This window comes from Delphinapterus leucas, chromosome 5, assembly GCF_059928025.1.
Source record: "Delphinapterus leucas isolate spDelLeu-1000000601 "Yukka" chromosome 5, BTC_Dleu_Yukka2, whole genome shotgun sequence".
Lineage (NCBI taxonomy): Eukaryota > Metazoa > Chordata > Mammalia > Artiodactyla > Monodontidae > Delphinapterus > Delphinapterus leucas.
The window spans coordinates 55,056,070-55,063,549 of NC_143133.1; the positions used below are offsets into that span (position 1 = coordinate 55,056,070).

A 7,480-nucleotide genomic window follows, 5' to 3' on the forward strand; every position below is an offset into this window, starting at 1 on the left:
TTGGACTAGATCTATCAAAATACTTCTTCTGAGTCCATTTAAAAAATGAAAATTATTGAAACCAACCTCATACCTACTGAATCAAGATCACTGGGAATAGCATCCAGAAATATTAACTTTAACAGTGCCCTAGGTGTTCTTGATATGTATTATATTTTGAGAACCATTGCTCTTACCCTAAAGTGCACATTGGATTTTTCTCCCTACTTTCACTAAATACTACTAAGACATAGCTTCTAAGATTTTAATGTAGTAGCCCTGTGATGATAACTGAACATAGATATAGATAGGTAGATAGGTAGATAGATAGATAGATAGGTGGATATATAGATATCTTTGAAGAGTTATCCAAGTAGTTCTGTTGCTTATCCTTTACTGTATAGAACATGTAGTGGACATGAATTTGACTAACATCCCAACATATCTTTTAACAATCTGGTTACATTTTGTTAGTTTCCTATATAATGAGTCCTACCTTTACAAACTAGGACTTAAAATAACAATACAGCAACAAACAGACATATGTTTCCCAGGTGCTTTTGCAAACACATAGACTAAGTCTCACTAATCAGACTCACCCAGCTAAGATTAATGAGGAAATAAACAGCATGTGGAGATATCACAGTTTGGTGGGGGGAGGTAAGAGCAATTTTTGCATAAGTTCTTTAAAAATTAGAGACCAAATATTTGGCTGAGAAGTATAATATCTAGAAAAATTAAGATTATCCAATGACCACTTTTATGAAGTATCATTGTTGTCAATTATCATTGTCAAATATATTCAATTAGGGATGAAAGATTGAATTGTTAAAAATGTAGGAATTTAAAATGTAGGTATTCCCCTACATTTGTTATTCATTCACATTAGAAGCTAATAACCTTAGAGATCTAGTATCAGTTTACCTGAGAGACATATAAAATCTCTTGATATCAAGGTTTAACAGGAATGTACATCAGACGCTCCATAAACCTCAATACTGTTTTTATTTCTTCTCTTCCTTTTTCTTTTTGAACTGCAAAATATTCCACATAATTGATGTACACAGCTTGATGAGTTTGGAAAGAAGTATACACTTGTGAAACTATCACCACAATATCTGCCATAAACATACCCATCCCCTCCAAAAGATTTCTCTCACCCTCTTATTTATTTATACAAAAATTTTAGTTTTTATTTTTAACTTAAAAACACTTAATATAAAATCTACCTTCTTAGCAAATTTTTAAGTAAGCATTAGAGTGTTGTTAATTGTTGTAGACACTATGTTATACAGTAGATCTCTAAGACTTATTCATTCTGGATAATCAAAACTTTGTGCCCTTTGACATATACCCCCCTATTTTCCCCTCCTTTCTAGCCTCTCGCAACCACCATTCTACTCTTTACTTTTATAAGTTTGACTATTTTAGATTTGTAATATAAGTGGTATCAAGTAGTTTTTGTCCTTCTCTTTCTTTCTCATTTTACTTAGCATAATGTCCTCCAGTTTCATCCATGTTGTCACATATAACAGTGTTTCCTTCTCTTTTAACACTGAATAATATTCTGTTGTGTACATATACCACATTTTCTTTATCCACTCATCTGTTGATGAACATTTAGGTTGCTTCCATATTTTAGCTATTGTAAATAATGCTGCGATGAGCATGAAAGTGCACTGATCTCTTCGAAATTTTGATTTCATTTCCTCTGGATGTATAGCAAGATGTGTGATTGTCGGATCATATGGTAGTTCTATTTTTAATTTTTGAGGAATCTCCATATTGTTTTCCATAGTGGCTGTACCGATCTATATTTCCACCAAATGTGCACAAGGATTCTCATCTCCACACCTTTGCCAACATTTGTTATCTTTTTTTTTAATAAAAGCCATCCTAATGGATATGAGGTGCTATCTCATTGTGGTTTTGATATGCATTTCCCTAGTTATTAGTGATGTTTATTACCTTGTTATATATCTGCTGGCATTTTACAAGTCTTCTTTGGAATAATGGCTACTCAACTTCTTTGTCCATTTTTTTTTTATTTGGGTAATTTCTTTTTCTGTTGAATTGCTCTTGACCTTTGTGACATAATAGGAGTGTATATCAAATACTCCATGAATCTCACTACTGATGTCTATTTCTTATAGCAAAGACAATATGCAATTTCCTTCTCTAAAAAGGAATAAAAACAGAATTTCTTCCAGGTGGCTTGTGAGACTACTGAATACGTTTTTTTGAAAAAATCCTCTTATTTAAACTAATTTATATCAAATTTAGTATATGCATGTACAATTTTTGAGGTCAAAAGAAACATTAAAATGTATTCTTTTTAACCAAAGTAAAAAATAAAATTGGTAGATGTTGTTCTTTCCAATCATTTGAGACTGAGACTGTAGATCATAAATATTTTAAACTATTATAAAGAAAACAGAGAAATACTCAGAATAATTTTTACTCAAAATCACAAAGCTATCTTCTTTTAAAATTACTTTAGAAGAAACTGTTGAAGGGAATGGAGAGCATCAAAACAAAGTGAATAAATAAAGCCAGGACCATTCTTTTCATAAGGATTTAAAAGTTAAAATATTTTGATTCATAAAAAAGAAATTATTTATTACATAAATAGGTTAAAAATAGTGATGATTGTGCAGGTACAATATATTATGGATCAAGATTATATACATCTAGATACTGAAAAATATGCCTTATGTTACAGGTCTGCGTTGGCTTAACTAAGACCTAGAAATCATCTCACTTGACTGAAAAGCAGATTTTGAAAACATGTAGAGAGGACAGATTCACTGACCTGTATAATCTCCATAATTTCCCAGGTCATATCTGTCTTGACTCTCAGACTCCTCTAAGTAAGAACTAGAAATCAAAAAATTTTTAATTCGCTTAAATTATCCCTTATTCCATACATTCTATTTTCTTTCCATTTTTTCAGCTCTTGGCAAGATGGAAACTGTCATAACCTGCTAGACTTTTGGCCTAAAATAGATTAGGACATTGACCTTTTGTCTATACAAACCTGGCTAATCTCGCCACTACCCAAGCTTCAAGGAATTATAGAGCCCTTGCTTATGAAAAATATGTGATAATGGTTTGGAAAATAATACAGAGCTTGTAAAAATGATGGTTGCCACTCTTCTTTCCCAAGTCTTTTCAAATATTTTTAACATAAATGCACCCCACTCTTTCCAGATGAATTTGGACTCAGCCACAGTTCATACAATACCACATCTTGCACATTGGTACTGGGCTTGAAATCTTTGGCTTGAATCTGTTACAAACATGACTGTAACACCTTAGGTATTGGCATACTATTCTCCCTATCTTCTGGAGAGATTGAAATGCGTAACAAAAGACTTAAGTGGTAATAATAAATTTTTGAAGACAGAGTCAGAGGAAGAGTTAAATTGAATCTTTTGTGAATATTGATGAATGAAAAATCATAATGATTTATTGCAAGGTAGGAAGGAGTTGTCCAGCTGAGGACCAGTTGAGTGAATGCCTAAGGAGATGTGTAACGAATTCTTCTATAGTATATTGAACACAGGAAAAAGAAAAACAAAATTTACAAATATTTTTTGATAAATATGAGATATGGTCTATGTGAGGAATTTATTATATAAATACACAGAGGTTTATCTCATGTAATACTCTGAACAACCTGTGTATTATTTGGCAGACATCCTTTGAGGTCTTGAATGTCTGATAAAAACCAAACAGATAAAAATTCTAATGGCGAAAATCAGTAAACAAGCAAAATCAATTAATATAATATACATGAGAGTTTAATAAGTACTTTGGAGAAATAATAGAGAAAAAAGATAATTGATGCTGGTGTTAGTGGGACATGAAAATTTTTAAAGTGTGCTGTACTGCATACGTCTATTAGCATGGATGATTAATTTTCTTCTCCTATTGTGCATCTCTGTACAATAGCATCTAGAAAGCTAAAAATTACATTTCCCAAACATCCTTGAAACTAAAATCCTTTGTACAAAAAAATGGACCAATTTTGGTTCATTTGAGTGAGCTTCGTAAGGGAGAAATGAGGTGAAGACCATTTCTCTGCAGTCTTTGCTCTTTTCTAAGGAAAAATTATGGTTACAAAGTTCTAGATTTAGTCATGAATTTCATTCCCGTGTATCAAGAGTTGTAGTGAAAGCTGAATTCTAGGAGGCATTTCTAAAATCATAGACTACAGCCTACTTCCTCAGTCTCTCAAATTGTTTTTTCTAAACTTATTTCCATGTATTAAATCCTTTTCTGAGTGTGTGTGGGGGAGGGATAAATTGGGAGATTGGGATTGACATATATGCACTACTATATATAAAATAGATAACTAATAAGAACTTGCTGTATAGCACAGGGAACTCTGCTCAACACTCTGTAATGGCCTATGTGGGAAAAGAATCTAAAAAAAAAAGAAAAAAAGAATGGATATGTTTATATGTATAACTGATTCACTAGGTTGTACAGCAGAAACTAACACAACATTGTAAATCAAATCTACTCCAATAAAACTTTTTTTAAAAAATCCCTTTCTGTTTAAATATTTAAATTGGTTGTCTTGAGTACTATAAGACATTAACAAAGGCCCCACTGAGAAGATGACTTGTGATCAAAGACTATGTGGATATATGAGAAAGAGCTCTCCAAGAAGATGGAAAACAAGGACCAAGATCCTGAAGTAAGAGAACACCTGACATATTCAACAACCAAGAGAGTCTGAGGGACCAGAGAAAAATGAGAAATATATATATATATATATATGAGATGAATGTAATTTTTCATGAAGAAGAAGGCTAAATATTGACAAGATGTAAGTTCTTCCCAACTTGACCTATAGATTCAATACAATCCCAATCAAAATCCTAGCAAATTATTTTATGGATATTAACAAATCAGTTCTAAAGCTTATATAAAGAAGCAAAAGATCCAGTATTGGGGGAGTAGAATAAAGTTAGAGAACTGACACTACCCAACTTCAAGACTTACTATAAAGTTACAGTAATCAAGACAGTATGGTATTGGTGAAAGAGTAGAAAAATAGATCAATGGAGCAGAATAGGGAGCACAGAAATAGACCCACATAAATTTATTCCACTGATCTTTGACAAAGAACCAACAGTGATACAATGGAGCAAAGATAGTCTTTTCTATAAATGTAACAATTGGACATGCACATATGAAAAAAGAAACAAAAACAGAATCTAGACACAGACTTTATACTCTTTACGAAAATTAACTCTGGAGTTTTCCCCAGCTTTGGGTGGTGGCTGCTGCTGGGCTCCGGCTTCCTAACGGCGGAGGGCAAGGCGGCGTGGACAGCGGCCCCGGCACCCCGTGCCCCGCCGCCCGCAGCCGCGCGCCCGCCTGCCCGCCGCGCCCCGAGCTCTCCGCTCTTCGCCTCAGTGCCCGGCCGCCGCCGCCGCGGCCCAGAGAGCGGCCCAGATGCAGGCCATCAAGTGTGTGGTGGTGGGAGACGGAGCTGTAGGTAAAACTTGCCTCCTGATCAGTTATACGACCAATGCCTTTCCTGGAGAGTATATCCCCACTGTCTTTGACAACTATTCTGCCAATGTTATGGTGGATGGAAAACCGGTGAATCTGGGCTTGTGGGATACAGCTGGATAAGAAGATTATGACCAATTATGTCCCCTATCCTATCCGCAAACGGATGTATTCTTGATTTGCTTTTCTCTTGTGAGTCCTGCATCATTTGAAAATGTTCATGCAAAGTGGTACCCTGAAGTGCGACACCACTGTCCCAACACTCCTATCATCCTGGTGGGGACGAAACTTGATCTGAGGGATGATAAGGATACGATTGAGAAACTGAAGGAGAAGGAGCTGACACCCATCACCTACCCGCAGGGCTTGGCCATGGCCAAGGAGATCGGTGCCGTCAAATACCTGGAGTGCTCGGCGCTCACGCAGCGAGGTCTTAAGACGGTGTTTGATGAAGCTATCCGGGCGGTTCTCTGCCCGTCCCCCCGTCAAGAAGAGGAAGAGAAAATGCCTGCTGTTGTGAATGTCCGGGCCCCTGCCGCCTGTCCCCGTCCCCCAGGACCCTTTGTACGCTTTGCTCAAACGGTGGAGCTTTCGCACTCAATGCCAAGTTTTTGTTACAGATTAGTTTTTCCATAAAACCGTTTTGAACCAATCAGTAATTTCTAGGTTTTGTTTGTTTAAAGGGTAAGAGTTCAAACTTTCACATCTTATTAAAGTTTAGCCCTAAGATGACGAGCTTCCTTAAAGCCTTATTTCTCAAAGCCCCTATTCTTACTCAGATTAAGAGTTGCCAAAATACCTTGTGAACTAAGTTGCATTGTTGGGCTAAGAACACTAAGCACTAAACTGTTCAAAGACCTTTGTCTGGAAGAGACTAGCTTCTGAGGCAGGAGATGCAGACGCTCACTAATGAGTTTCAGACGCGAAGAGCAGTACAGCCTCCTTCCTGAAACATTGCCATTTAATGCATCCTGATTTACCAGCCCACGTTCACTACCTAACACTGTACTGTACATCATAATGAATGAGTGTAACAGCTCAGCTCTTTGGATCAATCTTTTTGATTTCATAGTGAGATTTTTAAAACAAATTAGTGTATTAGCTTTTGTGAGATTTTGAACAGAGCTTTTACTCCCATGTTCCCTCCGATGAAGCATTCTGCTCTGGCCGTGGGTGCACTGGGTGGAGTGTGTGGAACACTTGTGATCAGAGGATGAAGACAGTATTTTAACAAAATATGGAGATTAATTTACACTACATTGTATACGTAATAATTAAACTATTAAAAGTGTCACAGGTAAACGTTTTAAAAGGTTAATTTCTGTCAAATGCAGTAGATGATGAAGAAAGGCCGGTATTATCAGTAAGTGTTTTCTTAAGCTTTTCCTTTTCCTTAAATGTGCCCATCCCTCCTGAAATTGGGCATTTAATCCATCTTTGACCTCATCATTCTCATAGTTGCTAACTTAGTAAGTGCTTTTCTTATAGAACCCCTTCTTAATGAGCAATATGCCTCCTTGTATTATAAAATCGTTCTGAATATGCATTAGAAATTTTTTTTTGTAGATTAGTAAAAGTGCATTCCTGTTTTCATGTTACCTTATCCAAAGCTAGTAAGTGCTTTCCTTGGTTTTCTAGTAACTAGGTGTAAAAATCCTATGTTGCAGCTTTACAGTTTTTAAAATACTTAGATATTCTTAAACTGTAAACCCTGCCAGATCAACGACACTGCACCTGGACTAATAACACTGACTGCCTCTTGCTTCACAGCGTGCACACGCTTCCTGTCCTTGCCCTAACGATGTTCCTTGGGGTCTGTGAGGTTCTGTCAACCCCGTGCTCATGCTAACGAAGTTCTGTACAACTTACCCACTGGCAAGAATACGAGCTTGGACCTTTCAACCACTAGAACAAAATTTTTTAAATTGACAGTTGCAGAATTGTGGAGTGATTTTACATTGATCTTTTGCTA

At 36.0% G+C, this 7,480-nt stretch overlaps 1 pseudogene; it reads left to right on the forward strand.

Moving 5' to 3' along the window:
- The first annotated feature begins 5,248 nt into the window (after positions 1-5,248).
- Positions 5,249-6,350, forward strand: LOC111171547 (ras-related C3 botulinum toxin substrate 1 pseudogene; annotated as a pseudogene).
- The last annotated feature ends 1,130 nt before the right edge of the window (positions 6,351-7,480 follow it).